The following is a 15,828-nucleotide window of genomic DNA, read 5'->3' as shown; positions in this document are numbered from 1 at the left end:
AAAGCAACTGTCCCTTGAGATAAGTACTGTCAGTTACATTCAAGTGATGACAAAAAATTGTGGCTGTTTTGCAGACATTAAGGAATTAATAGTTCCTGCTGCAAAGATTATACAGGTTAAACATACTCAGTTTAGTATTGTTCCAGCATATTTATAATATATTGACATAAGGAAACAGCACATAATGAAATGACCCTACTTTCTTCCCAGTATTTAAAAATAAATAAAATCGGCTTCCAGGTTTGTAGAATGTTTTAAAGGAATTCCTTATTGAGCTGTCAATAAATTATTAGAAACTTTAACCACAATGCTTAACAATACAACACAGTGTACACCATAGCTTTTTGCTGTACCAAAAATATCTTTTGTCAGTCCACCTGTATCAAGTATCTGTATCAAGGAATCCTGTATCAACTATCATCAGGTGTTAAATCCCTCAAAAAAAATAGCAATAGATCCAAAATGCTCAGGGATGCAATTCACCCTAACCAGGATACAAACCCATGAAGTTGAGGTGACCTATCAGTGTGCTAACACGGGAACTTACTGTAAGAAAATTAAAACCTTTGCAATAAAGACAGAGCACTACAAAGCAAAATATTTCAAAACAAAGCATAAAAATTCACTGTCATCCCATCCCTAGATCTGACAAAGTGTTTGGTAGTTGTGATCAAAGAGTTTGGGGTATTGCTGTTTGTGCTATGATTTTGCTCTTTGAGATAGGGTTTTATTTCAAACCACATCTGAAAACTATAGATTTTGGAAGAAGAAAAAAAAAAAAAGAAAAAAATATTATCAAGGTTTGAAAATGCCATATGTATACACATGGATGTGTTAGGTGAAAATCCAGAGCTTGCTTTCAGGAAGGAGTCTGCCTGGCTACAAGAAGGTAATATTCTTCTATCATCTGTTGGGGTGGAGTTTTGGTTTTTTTTTCCCCTGTTTATATTTAGAAATAATATTTGCTTTATTAGTTTTCTCTTGACATTACCCTTCATGAAATTTCCCAAAGATCCTTTTGTGGTTGATCATGGTCTATTTAAGGATTTTTAAATTTTATAAATAAACAAACTAGTCTACTTCTGTAACCTAACTCAAGTTTAGCAAACAGAATGGATTTGTCCAGCACATCATACGGATGACTAAGAAAACCTTCCACATACAGCAGGCAATAAAATTGTTTAAGCATATGCTGAAATTCACATAGGAGACGCGAAGATGAAGAGAATGTCAGAACTTGATCTTAAATATTTTGTCTTATTGACCAAACTAGAACTAGACTGCCAGAATAATTCAGATAGTATAGAGAAGAAAAAGATCTGAAGTAAAAAAAAAAAAAAAGGTGATCAAAATATTGTCAAATTAGACTATGTAATAGATCTTTATTAGGTAGATGCAGGGGTCAAGAGCAAAAAAAAATAAAAAAAATGTTTGAAATAGCACAAACACAAAGAAGGTGCAGTTGGCAGAACTGCTGAAGTCCTGTGAAGACACATGAATCAGTTGGGATTGCAGACTTCTCTTGGTATCCTAAAATGTCAAGTTTCCCATTAAAATTCAACCAAATTAGTGTTACTGGATTGTAAGTCTGCAAGTCTGCTCCTTCTGTGCAAGATTCAACTATCAGACAGGATTCTTTTCACTTAAATTTATCTACAAAAAAGCTACACATCTATTGTCAGATTATTTAGAACTACAGTACTAACCCAGGCAAAGAATGGAATAGGGACCACAGTTATCGTAGAATACAATAAATTATTGTATGTTTGTTCTAAATACCATAAATAAATGCCTAGAGACAGTCAGTCAATGAGACATTATTGATGAGGAAGAGAACCTAGAAAATCAGACTGAGAACATGCAAATTGATATTAGATTGTTAAATTTAGTAAAATAAATCCCAAATAAATATTTTACCATGTTAATCTCAAGAAAGTATTGGTGGTATATATAAATATGGATTTTTATAGATATAGAGAGTGTGTGCGTTCTTGAACAAAATGTTTCTACACGTTGGATTTATTAGTACAACAACGGCCTCAGCAGAACCAACAAACCATTTCACATACAGCCTCATAACCCAATTATCTCCAGGCAATTTTAAATCAAATGTACTTAGATAGAAAATTCAATATCCTGATTTAATTTATACCACCTGTGTTGAGTTACAAGAGAGGCCTTCCTCCTAAAACTGGTAAGTATGAGGTAAGTCCTGCATAAATCCATTTCTTGAATGGGTCAGCACATAATATGCAAAGGAAAAATAGTAATTGGTTGAACATACATTGACTTTAATTATGTGAGTTTTGTTTAATGGGAGCTGGCTGGTCATGAGTTATCATTGTTTGGTTTTTTTTGGGTTTTTTTTTCAAGAAAACATGAGGACAAGAAGAAAATTCAGATTTTCTAACGTAGAGTAAGTTGCAGGTGTCTGTAACCCAGACCATGAGGAGTGGCTTGCTGAATTCCCACAAAGGGATTAGTAAGGAGACAGGCACCTTCTGCAGCAAGCTGAGGTAGCTGCAAGGTCACATCACAGGTGCAATAAAATCAAGAAGTAGAAAAGAAATATTGCTCTATTTTGGGCCACATAGTGGGAGCTTTTGCTCTCTGTACTTTAAAAAAAAAGAAAAAAACAATCAAAATAATAGTATGCTTTTACAACAGAAACAGATAAAAAAATGTATCTGTATCCATTTAAAAAATATATAGGAATCCTTCTTAGGGAGAGGAAGAAAGCTCAGAGTGATTTCTTTCTAAAGAAAGTATGCTCACAGCAAATATTTGTTTCAGCTTTAAATAGTGCTCTTCCTTGCACACTGGTATCTAATTATGGACACCCACAGAAAGACAAAAAATTCTAAACCATCGTAAAACAATGTTTATCACAACTTCCCAAAATATATGGAAATAATTATAATTTTAAATAAAGTATTTAATAATATTTTCTAGTCTGCAGACTAATATGCAGACATACAGAAAAACCACTTAAAGGTGTCTACCACTGCTCAAAATCTTCTCAGTAAAGAACCACTCCATCAGAGTCTGTGTAGAGTAGACACGCATATGAAGATCTAGAGATGAAGATGAAGGTGAAGATCTAGAGATGAAGATGAAGGTGAAGATCTAGAGATGAAGATGAAGGTGAAGATCTAGAGATGAAGAGGAACCACCACTGGCATCAAACCTTTTTTAATACACTGAGCTGCTATGAAACCAGAAGTAGCTCAAAGCATAGGAAATTCCTAATTATCACAAAAGATGGAGACTTTTGCTACCAGTTCTTAGAATGCACATGTAGAAAACAGCATCCCCCAAGTAAATAATCTTTTTCGAAAGGAAATGCTGGTGTACTCTTCTTGATCCCAATTCCCTCAAAGTTTTGCTGGTGTTTTTCTAAATTTGTTTTGTTTCTAACATTAAGAAAAAAGAAAAAAAAACCAAACCACCTCACAGAAACCTTCATTAAAAAGTCTCTAGCATGTCAAAAGCTTAGCCTCAAATGTAATCATGAAATCACATAGGATGTGCCAGAGAGAGAGCACAAGTTCACAAATGGTGTAGAAACAGTGCTTGCCCATATACCTCAAAGATTTGTAGAGTGGAAGCAAAAGCTTAGAAATTTTAAACAATGAAGATCTACGGAGATGAAATACATGAATAGTAACAGCTCGCTACTATCTGAAGAGTGGCATTCAGATGCTAGGATTTTTTTTTTTTAATGTTATTTTCCTCACAAAGAGGTGACCTGGCACTCACAGGTGAGATCATTCACAAAAAATGAAGGACAAACCTTTGAGTCTAACTAGACTCTCAGATCAGTTTTATATGTATTTAAATTCCATTGAATACAATAAGAAGAAAGTGAATGAGTGTCCCTTATAACTACACAGGTTACTCCTCCTGTCTGGAAATATTCATAGGCCTATACGAAAGTGTAGTAGTGTGTTTTTTTTGTTTTTAAATATTTAAATCAGATTTAAAAGCAAATGGAGACACTGTAGCTACGGATTTTTTTGATAGAATCAACTTCAATAATTGAAATGACTGGTGACTGACTAGACAATTTTCTTTTTCTTACATTCTAGGTTAGGAAAACACCAGCAGGAATATGTAAATCTTTCATATCACTATCTACTAAAAAAAAAAAAAAATCAAGTTAAATGTTTGAAATTTTAAGATAGATGTAAAATGTTTTTCTATTAAAGCAAATTGATTAGGAAGAAAAAAAAATTCTAAAATCAAAGAAAAGGCTGATGGGAATTAATTAAAAAGTATTAATAAAAACTATAAAGAAAAGGAAAAGCAATATAATCTACAGTGTGCATGACCGGAACATCTTAAGATCGCCTGCTGTAACATGTTCTGCAGATGAGGACTGAAGAGAGAAAAAAACTATTCTAGTCCCGACATTGTCACTCAAGTTTCTGGCCTTGTATATATCATGTCTCCTATCTATGACTTAATTTCATTTCTCTACTCCAGACACTTCGGTTCGCTTGGAAAATTATTCAAGATCACATCCAATTAAATGAACTTAATAGAAAAACCTAATTATTTTGCTGAATCAGGGTCCCAAACTAATTTGATCAAAATAATACTATTCATCCATTTCAGTCTCATTTACAGCTCTAGAAGCAAACACCGGAGGTTATTTTCCTTCAGAAAATAAAAGCACGCACTGCACTCAGATTTAACATATGCATCTTTCAGCTACCTTTAACAAAAGTGTAAGTTGAAATCTGTCACATATAATAATTTGCATATGTAAAAAAATGTCCTTCCAAAAAAACTCCATATTCTGAATTTATCAATTACCGCAAGCGTAGGTCTTAACATAAAACAACGTGACCCAACATGGACTACTCCCAACCAAAGGTTTGAAAAGTAATCAGCATATCAAAACTAGATAATGTGAATCTATAAGAATAATGATAGATTTAAAAAAAAAAAAAAGTCTAAAGTTCAAGCATCAGAAACTGCATTTGCAGTACAATTTCTGAGTGAATGAGAAAGTCTCTGGGTGCTGAAGTGAAATACATAATAAAGAAAGCTCTGAGAGCTGTCACAAAGAGTGGATACGCTCTTTCCAAATTGTAAATATTTTGCAAAGAACAGGACCAAATTTCCTAGTCTTGTACCATGAGCTAGAAATCCCTCATGTACCTGTTACTCCTGTGCCTAGAACGCAGAGAACCTTACTCTATGAACATCCATGGTTGTCTTCCTTATGCACTGAGTCAGAGAAAACTGTCATGGACTTACTGTACCACTGAAAGAATTTTATAGTACATCTTGTGTTCCTCTGCACTTATTTTTAGATTAATTGATCTCCATATTAGGGACAGAGATGACCCGGTGCTAGTAATTATATCAAAGTGAAGGTGATAGACTGGGGGGATCAGTCAACATGCTTCAGAGCAGGGCTGTCCCTCAGAGGAACCTTATAAAAGTCTGAAAGGCCAACTGCAAAGTTCTGCACCAGTACAGAGGAACCCCTGGCCAAAAGGCAGGGGAGGGACTGACTGGCCGGGGAGCAAATGTGCCTCAAGGGACCTGAAGGACCTTCATAGATAGCAAGATGTCAGCAGCGTGCACAGCACACCTTGGATACCGCATCCAGTTTTGGGGCCTACAATACAAGAAAGGCACAAGTTGAAACCTCAATGACTGTGGCCCCTCACCCCAAAAAGGCCACTGAATGACTCGAGCGTGGCCAGAGAAGGGCAACGGAGCTGGGGCAGGGTCTGGAGCACAGGTCTGCTGGGGAGCGGCTGGGGGAACTGGGGGGGTTCAGTCTGGAGAAGAGGAGGCTGAGGGGAGACCTCCTGGCCCTCGGCAACTCCCTGCCAGGAGGGGGCAGAGAGGGGGGATGAGTCTCTGGAGCCAAGGCCCCAGCGCCAGGCCCCGAGGGAATGGCCTCAAGCTGCCCAGGGCAGGGTCAGGCTGGCTCTGAGGAAGGATTTCTGTGCAGAAGGGGCTGTTGGGCGTTGGAATGGGCTGCCCAGGGCAGGGGGGAGTCCCCGGGATCCCTGGAGGGGTTGAAGAGTCGGGCTGAGCCAGCGCTGAGGGATCTGGGGCAGTTGGGAACGGTCAGGGTGAGGTTCGTGGTTGGGCTGGAGGAGCTTCAAGGGCTTTTCCAACCGAGAAGATTCTGGGATTCTGTGAAGAGAGCTTCAAAGTGGATACAAGGAAAAACTCATGCAGCGATTTGTACAAGTACAATGATTTTCATTTATAAAGCAGATTTTATTCAAGGTCCCCTAAAATATTCTGTACATTTTAATTTGATGGCCTAATAAAAAGAGCAAAGGAAAGGAGATCTCCCACTTCCCAAGGAAGCATCGCAATCAATGAACCGACTGGAATGGTAGGGTTTGCTTCTCTCTAAACGAGGTTGGACCATCATGCAGGAAGAGACAGAACACTCATATGACCAAAAGGCCACAACCAAGGAGAGGAATCATTCTCAGTGTGGGGTGAGGATATCCACTCGGGCAAGGGCAATTCCAGATTCCAGTCTCTACACCAACAGGTTGGGTTCTGAATAATACACAGCCCTTACAGGAAGAAAAACACTCAGTAACTGGAATATTGCAATTTTGCCCACCTTGTGTCAGCTTCTTTTAAATTACATTAAATTACCAGTTTGAAATGCTAAGAAAGCAGTCTCTTCCAAAATTAGAAGTATGGTCAGAAAAGTAATGGGAGAGGAGAAGTGGGGAGGAAGAGTTCTTACACCAGTGACAGAAAAGCCCGTGGCATATTAACTACTTTCCCCTTTTTAAAATGTCATAAATCAACTTATAACTTAATATAAATTGTATGATAGAAAGAAAAAAAAACAAAAAAACAAACAAACAAACAAAAAAAAAAACACAGACAAAACTTATCTTATTACACGGTGCTTGAGTTTTTCAGAAGTGTCTACCTAGAAGATTTTAACTGCATTTGTGTTTTGTGTTTAAAAAAAAAAAAAAAAGTAAAAAGACAAGAGCAGCTCAATTTTCTGGCAGGGCCTTAAAGCTAACTGGTTTATTTTAAATATCTTATCCTACCTATACTAGTAAAAAGGAAAGAATGTCTCTATCAGCTTCTGTTACTAATTAATGCAGACCTCACCCAAAATTCTGTACAATTATCAAATATATCACTTGATAATTACCATAAGCTCATTTGGCAACCCTATAATGATCCCGGCTTTGTGATCACACCAGGGAACCTTGCTCTCTTATTTTATTAAAGAAGCTTCACACAGTTCTAGCACAGATCTCTGTTGGAAAAACAGAACTTCACTAATTAATAGTTCAGTCCCATCCTGAATTAAGTCTTCCTTACACAGCTCCAGCAGCACAAAAGAAAGGTGAGGATGTCTTTCTAAAGGCAGAAAATTCTATTAGCATGAATTTCCCTATTGCAGAGGTCATGTGCGGGCAGGGATGCCAGAAGTGAAATGGGATACAGCTAGATCACATACTCATCAAATTAATCCCTAGTCAGCAGCTACAGCTCATAGAAAAACATTCCTGGCTCTGTGAATTAAACTCTCTTCCCTACAGATTTTTAAAGCATGGGCCAAAAGTTTTAGAACTGTAATACTTCCTTCTCTTTCCTCGGTATCTGCTTGAATTGTATTACACAAGATTTTCCATAGCTGTAATACAAATATGTGTGACATTTATTGAGGAAAATATTGATATGCTTGCTTTTTTTTTTTTTTTGCTATACTACTAATCCTTGTGGTTTGACACTAATCACTTTCCTAGGACTGATGCCTTGCTATTATTTTTTCCAGTACAAACTGGGGAATGAAAGCATCAAGAGCAGCTCTTCAGAGAAGGACTTGTGGGTACTGGTAGGTGAAAAATTAGGTATGAGCCAGCAGTGTGCACTTACAGATCAGAAAGCCAACTTCATCCTGGACTGCATCAGAAGTGCAGCCAACAGGTCAAGGATGATTCTGCTCCACTCTCCTGAGACCCCCCTGCAGGGCTGGGTCCAGCTCTGGGGCACCAACAGCAGAAGGACACGGACCTGCTGGAGCGGGGCCAGAGGAGGCCACGGAGATGCTCGGGGGGCTGGAGCCCCCCTGTGAGGACAGGCTGAGAGAGTTGGGGGGTTCAGCTGGAGGAGAGAAGGCTCCGGGGAGACCTTAGAGCGGCTCCCCAGGGCTGAAAGGGGCTGCAGGAAAGGAGGGATGGACAGGACAAGGGGGAACTGTTTTAAACTGAAAGAGGGGATAGATATATAGATAGATACAGATAGATATAGATATAGATATATTAGAAATATTTTTACAACAAGGGAGCTGAGACACTGGAACAGGTTGACCAGAGAAGTTGAAATTTTTCCGAGGGTGGACAGCATGTTTCTGTTTACTTGTTTTTAATAAACCAAAGCAAGTAAATCAAACATGGCTATGCAAACATATACATTATGAAACCATACACATGAATATTTTAGTTTGGTTATGACAGATGAAATCAACATAAAAAGGTTTCTCTGAAAGATCATTAATTATTTGCTAAAAAAAAATAAATAAATAAATAAATAAATAATCACTATTCTCCCCTATGTCCCTTCTATTTTCAAGTAAATATTATTTGTTCTTCCCAGTGGCATTTCTTGAATGTGAACAGCTACAAGTTATTCCTCTCTTCTCATACACTCATATATCACCAAGCTGCTGGAAACATTCAATGACCTGAAAAAAAGACAGCCCTGACATTTTAGTGTAAAGGCCCTTTTGCTTCTAGATACAAGGCTACCCTTCCACTCGAACACACTATCTTACTGCCTCACTGGTTATACTAATGGCATCCCTTTGAGCGTTGTTTTTCAAACTCCTCCTGTTTCTGAAAAAAGTTTGTTTCATCAAAGAAAAAAAAAAAAAATCCACTTCAGCTGTCTGGAAAACAAGAACTTCATTTTCCAAACTGTCTCGGGGTTGGGTTTTTTTTGTTTTGTTTTGGTTTTTTACCCTTTGTTTCTCTTGGCAGCAATATGAAACGGAGACGTTTCAAAAGACTTGGGGAGAGAAACAGATTGTGTTCTGGGTTAAAGCACTGGCATGGCTGTAGGACAATCACATTCAATTCCTTGCTCAAAATGAAGTAGAGAACAGACCTGGACACTGTGGTCATGCTCTTCCTCACTGCGACCATCCAGAAGCAGAGCAAAACCACATGGGACTTCGCTTTATGTATTTCCAACTATGCACACCATAAACTTACTTTATGATATGGCTCTCCACAGTAGCTCATTAGGTAATCCTAATCCAACTACAAAATGTTGTTGAGCAAAATACAGTAAAAAAATACTTTCAACAACTACTTCTTGATTCACATACAAATCAGAGAAATAGCTAATTTGGTTTTTTCCCCCATATTTGTGCTTGTTCTCTAGTACTACATAAAAAAATGGGGGTTTTTTTCCCCTATTAAACCAATATAATTTTGAACACAGATGTTCTGATGAGCACATCAGTCCTTAATAAAAGTACTTTTTGTGATAATAATCATTCTTCAATTTTCTCTTAAGTAATTTGCCACTGTCCTTAGCCCATAAATCATAACAGCTTACATAATTAACTCTGGTAATTATCTCTGCACAATAAGCCCCAGCTGTCTACATAATTCATAGAACTGAAATTCTTTTTCTATTATATATAGATAGTTAAAATTTCATTGCCAAATACAACTTCCACTATCCACACCGAATTCCAGTGTTTTAACCTAGTCTTTTTGTACTTTTTCCAGTTCCCTTTGGTGTTTGCAAACACCTGCTGGTTAGAAGAACTCATAAATAAGCAGACTATTCTCTCTAATGTATAAATTATTAGCTAGGATGTTAAAAAAATGCCAGTAACACACCTACCTTTTGGATGCAAAGTACATAGATAACTCAGGCAACACTGATTAGAGCCAGTATATTTCAATCTAATCTAGCTTGAGGACAGCTAGCTGCTCGGATCTAAGTTTCCGCTGCCAAATACAAATTCCTGAACAAATTTGCATATTTCTATTCTGCCTACATGATGTACCTTTAGGATGTAATTTAGAGATAGCAACACCATTACTGTTAATTTATATTTTTCTTATCAGTGTTCACACCATGGGAAGAGGCTCATATCCTAGTCAGTGTGAATGAGTATTATATAAGGCACTTTTAAAGTTCTTCAGCAAGTATCTTAAGGTTCTTCAGCAAGTATTAATACTCTGTGGAATTTCCTACTACTTGATTTGTTAAAAACAAACAAAAACAATAAACACTTTCCCATCACCCTTATTTCACAGAATCATCTGGGTTGGAAAAGACCTTGAAGATCTTCTAGTCCAACCATTATTTCATCCTGCAAATCTTCCTGAAAAATTGACTTTTATTTAACAGACATACAAACCTGCAATATGTTCTCATTGACTCTCCCACAATTCAAACGAGAACCAATATAAATTAAGCTAATAAAATGACTCCACAAATACATTTTGACCCTCATTTTTTTATAAATTCGGAGCAAACATTTTTTTTAGTTCTCCTTTTGTAACAAAGTTCTACTGTTAATCGTTACTAAACTACTGTGATGCTATTTAGAAGGTCAATATGAATTCCAGCTTCTTTTCTTACAACTCCATCCCATAAGAACTTACCTGGTAAACAGGAAAAAGTAATTATGTTAATATTCCACTCATGAAAGACAGCAGATTTATATTCCTCAAGATGTGCTATGCATGCACTTGCTCACATAAATGACTCGAGCTTCCCCACACCAGCCAGACAACTTGCCTCTACTGTGACTCCAGGAAAAGCCCTAAAGATAGAGAAACAATTGTTCGACTGCTACAGCTCATTCAACCTCTGTGTAAAGCCTGACAAGAAGAATGCCAATTAATGCCATTTATGGCGGTGCCGCACTGTGGTGTGGACACTTGTCAACTTCTAACGCCACTGGGACCAAGACCATCTCATGGAACCGGCAGTACAAAAAGGAACATTAATTACAAGAAGCCTTCCCTGTGCTGTTAGGATTGCAAAATATCTTTTAAGAACGAAATAATCTCCTTTCTGAATACAGATTTCTAGTATCTTGTTAGGAATTTTGATAATTCCAGCTTCTGTCAAGCTAGAAAAGCTTAAGCAGATGTTTAATTGGAGCAATTACACAACGGGTTACTATCACTTTGAGAAAACAGTATTCAAAGGCATCGGTTTAATCTGACTCCTACAAGAATCTTCTCGATGCCTTTAACGCAAGTAAAAAAAAAGTCAAAATTGAAGATGCTCCTCTCAAATTCACTGTGGTTCTTCTAATTGCACAAAAGGCCTTGCTCCCAATCAAGTGCAACTGCCACAGTTGCAGTGCAAAATTACACAGATTGCCGTTATTTCAGATTTTAGGTTACAGCGAGCAAGTTAGGCTGTACCATTTCAAAAATTCAATTTTATGATTTGTGCTAAACATGTTTTTTTTTTCTGTCATCTAATTCTTTGTTATGGATAAGAACAGCTGATGACTATACTAAGATGGATAGATGAATAAGAATTTTTCCCCACATGATGGCATCATTTTAGCAGGATGACTACCTTACATAGCTTAGAGACCAAGCTGTGAACTGGTGGGTACAGCACTGCCTCATGGGGTAAAAAAATGTGGCTTTGAAGTACCTCAGGCTCAGGAGAGAAGTGAACCAAGTCTTCTTCCCTCAGTGGGGAACACCTTAACATCTAGAATATTATATAAGAAGGTGGGCTGCAATACTAGTGCGGTTGGGATTGAAAAGAGAGGAATGAGTCATTTTTTCACCCTGAAGGAAGACTTTGACTAACTCCAAGCAAACCTGCTTTTAATCACCATATGACAAATTCCCCTCTGTGGGCTCAGAGTTGAGCATATAAATTCCAGAAAGGGTCAGAGTTTCAAAAAGTCCACTTTGTTTGACGTCTCTCCCACTTGCCATCTTCTAAATCTCACTCCTAAGCATCTCTCTTGTCCATGTGTTGGACGGGGAACCTAATCATATAACTTCAGTTTATGAATTACACTCCAGGAGCTGGGTGCCTAAAAGCATTTGGCATCTCCACACCTTTGAGTCTTCCAAAATTCTAAATCAAGGATGCTTATGGGTTTTATATAGCACAGATTGAATTTTAATTGGAGCAACATTTGGAGATACCAATCCTTCCTGCTTGTTATCTTATGACCATCTTCCTTCTCTTTACCATTGCCCTAGTGAGACAACATCCCAAATCCATGTGGGAACTTCAAATGTTGAAACCAGTAAAATTAATTAGCTCTAAATAACCATCTCTGTTAAACTAAGCAGTGGTTAACAGGCTACTATGTAAAAAAAAATATTCCTTTAAACAGTAAAACATGATGTTTATTTTATCTCAACTAAAAATAATCAGAATGCTAAAACCTACCCAATAATCAGTGAGTACACATTAAGCAGTAGTGACCTCAAAGCTGACAGAAACCTTAACTTTCAGTCCTGTGTCCAGTGTTCTTAGCAACACCTGAGTAGTAGTTGAGGACGGAGTAATTTTTTTTTTTTTTCATTCAATAACTTTATTTAACTTCTCAGAGTTAATAATACTAATGCAAAAAACCCTGCTGACATCTGTTATTTTCCTTGTTAATTAAAACAGTGTCACTGACGCCATGAATTTTCCTGGTTTTCTTCAATTTTAGGAATTTTTTAATTTGGGGCAAAACTTTGGTCACACTACCTTCATAAGTACAGGAAAAGTCATTCTCATATACAATTTGCTGTAAGGATATGAAGCCCTCAAGAAAAGCTGCTAGCAATCTACATGAATTATAAAAAATAAAAAACCAAACCATAACACCTCTTTAACTCTAATTCTTTCCAAATCTGATACAGAACTAATAGTCAAGCTTACAAACACATAACACGCATGATGTGATATGTAGAGTACCTAGCTATGTATTATTATCACAGAATTAAGTTTTGTGTTACCCAAATGATATCAAAAGACTACTGGTATTATATATGATGTGGGAGAAAAATCAGCAAAAAAGATTCCATTTCCATACTTTTGAGTTACCGGTATTAACCTATCAGAAATGAAGCTACGTTGACCTAAGTATTGGTAAGTGGATCCTCAATATCTCAAAAAACAAGACAAGCAAAATGCACACGTCTGTTGTTCAATCAAACCCAAGCATATTTGTACTCATCTCTAAGTAATACATCATCTGTGCAAGGAAAAAAAAATACCAAAAAAAATCTACTTAGTGCCAAACTATCTCCCATTTAGCTATTAGTCTTTCTTTCTCGCAGTTCTTTAGTAGAATAGACAATAAATTCAAAGGGTGTCTGACTCATTCAAGGTAGATATTTCATATAACCACATGAGGGCACACCACACTAGAGTAATACTAAAACACTCTACTTGAGAAATCCCTGGGTTTATTGTACATTGTGCAATATTATTGGATCCGTATGAGACTTGTCACTATAAACAGCACATACTTTTTCAAAGTGAAATTCTTAGTTGGTATTTAACATACCATATTCTCGACACTTCATTTTGGTTTAAAAATCTGTTTGCACTCTTAAAGGCATCAAAAAAAAAAAAAAAAAAAAAAAAAAAAAAAAAAAAAAAAAAAAAAGCAGCAAGAGAGAGATAGCTATTTCCTTAATAAGGTTCTAGAGTTTCTTCTAATTATGTGGTTATTTATGTTGAAGGGAGAAAGAAAAAGTTTTATTTCCTACCTTAATAGCTATTGCATCTAGACTAGAACTTTAATATTACCTATCTTTGCTTTTTCCCAAGGACTAAGACAATGTATGTAAGGGAAATAACATAAGAGGATTTAAATAATCCTTAACTGGATACTAAACTAAGACAGCAGGCAACTAGAAAGGCAGATAGCACTAGGGTTTATGGAGAGTTTATGGTAGGCAGGCTGGTCTCCCCAGGTTTCCAGTAGCCAAAGAAGAGATGCTGGTGCTGCTGGGAGTGTCCTCCATCAGCGCTGGATGAAGCCTCCAAGTAACTAGCTCCCCTAGGGTACTGTTACTGTTTGGGAACTCTCCTGAACAGCATTTAAAACGATCTTATACATCGCTAAAAACCTAAGGAAAAAGATTCCCAGGAGTTTCCATTTCAGTTAATGTAAAGTACTAGAAGTGAAGAAAGTAAAATACTTCAGACATATGCAGCGAGTTAGTATTCCAGTTTCTCTGCAACAAGTCATCTATATATTTTCTAATGAAAATCTTTCCTATAAAGAACAACAGAAGCAATCTTCCACTCTATTTATACAACAGATTAAATGAAAATCCTCCAAAATAGATATTATCTAATTTTCTGGGAGTTCTATTTCCAATAGTATGAAGAAGAACGTCTTTTTTTTTTTTTTCTTAAAAAATAACAAGTCAGTGAAATGAAGAAAATTATTTAAAATTACTACCAAGTAAGCAAAGATTTTTTTTTTTTTTTTCCCCAAGACGACTGTACAAACTTTTTAAAGGCAAAATGTAGACAGGTTAAAGCCAATATTATTACCATGTTATTTCAATCTTTATCCAAAACAAATTTATTGACATGAAATCATAATTCTACAAAATGGTATGAGCTGAGACAGACCAGATATGACCAGACTATTATACCTTTTATTTTATTTCCTCATTATTTTTTCCCTTTATCCCACTTCAGTTATCCAGTTTGGAGGAGAAAAAAAAAAAAAAAAAAAAAAAAAAAAAAAAAAGGACTTGAATTAGACAGTTTGAACCAAACAACATCACTGATCGTGAATTTTCAGATGTTGGCACATTTCCCCTTCAGTCACAGTGATGAGAACCTCTGGAATAGGTGCAAGTACACAGGCAGAGGGAAATAACTATCTCAGTCTTTCCATTTTAGTTTGCCAATTGTTTCAGTTCTGAAGTAATTTGAAATGTAGTCTTGGAAGAATTGCACAACAGCATCACTAGCCACACCTCTACCATTCAATTGCAGCCATGCTTACATTATGAACTGCAAAGAAAACACCGCAGCGATTGTAAATATAGAGCACCTATAAATTCTCACTCAGAGACAGAAGTGAGTATCCCCTGAGTGGTGCTTTCTTAGGCTGCTTATTCTGCACATTTCACATGCTGTATAAAATCTCCTTCGCCAACTTAAAATTCAAAATTTATGTTGTGTCATATCTATCTATCTACCTATCTATCTATCTATCTATCTCTCATCAGAAGTTAATTTTGGCTGGAAGGGGCCTCTGGAGGTCTTTAGCCCAGCCCCTCATCAAAGCAGGGGCAACTTCGATGTAAGATAAGGACTTATTCCAGCACAGCAATGTCTTATTTACCCATGAACCCCAAATAGGACTCAGTACTGCAGATGTGGTCTGACCTCTACTGAGTAGAGAGGAACAATCATTTAACCTTGACCCTCTTATGCTAAACCCACCAAAACCGTCCAGTATGACTTTGGCCTTTCCCACAACGTTGCTCTCCAGTGTCATGTTCTGGATTTGTTGTGCACTGGGACACTCACCCCCTTTTCCACAAAGCAGTGACTGGACAGTCTGTCCCCAGCCCGTATCATGACATCAATTATTCCGTCCCACCACAGGACTTTGCATTGGCTTTTGTTGAGGTTCATTAGGTGTCTGTCAGCCCACTGCCTCAGCCTGTTGAGATTCTCCTCACGGCAGCCCTAGCTTTTGAGCGTATCGACCTTCCTCCCAAACTGCTGTTGTCTGGAAATTGGAGGGTGCATTTCACCCTGTTGCCCAGACCAATGACAAGACATTAAACAATATCATCCTGACCCTGTAGAATGCCCCTGGCAATTGGT

At 37.1% G+C, this 15,828-nt stretch overlaps 1 protein-coding gene across 2 annotated transcripts in view; it reads right to left on the bottom strand.

Annotated features, from left to right (window-relative positions):
* The window catches only part of CTNNA2 (catenin alpha 2), a 494,091-nt gene that overhangs the window by 405,770 nt on the left and 72,493 nt on the right, over nt 1-15,828 (bottom strand). The window lies entirely within an intron of this gene.

Source organism: Athene cunicularia (assembly GCF_003259725.1).
Source record: "Athene cunicularia isolate RWA chromosome 4 unlocalized genomic scaffold, athCun1 chr4_part1, whole genome shotgun sequence".
Lineage (NCBI taxonomy): Eukaryota > Metazoa > Chordata > Aves > Strigiformes > Strigidae > Athene > Athene cunicularia.
The sequence above is the reverse complement of the archived record's forward strand: the minus strand, read 5'-3'. Positions and strand labels throughout refer to the sequence as shown.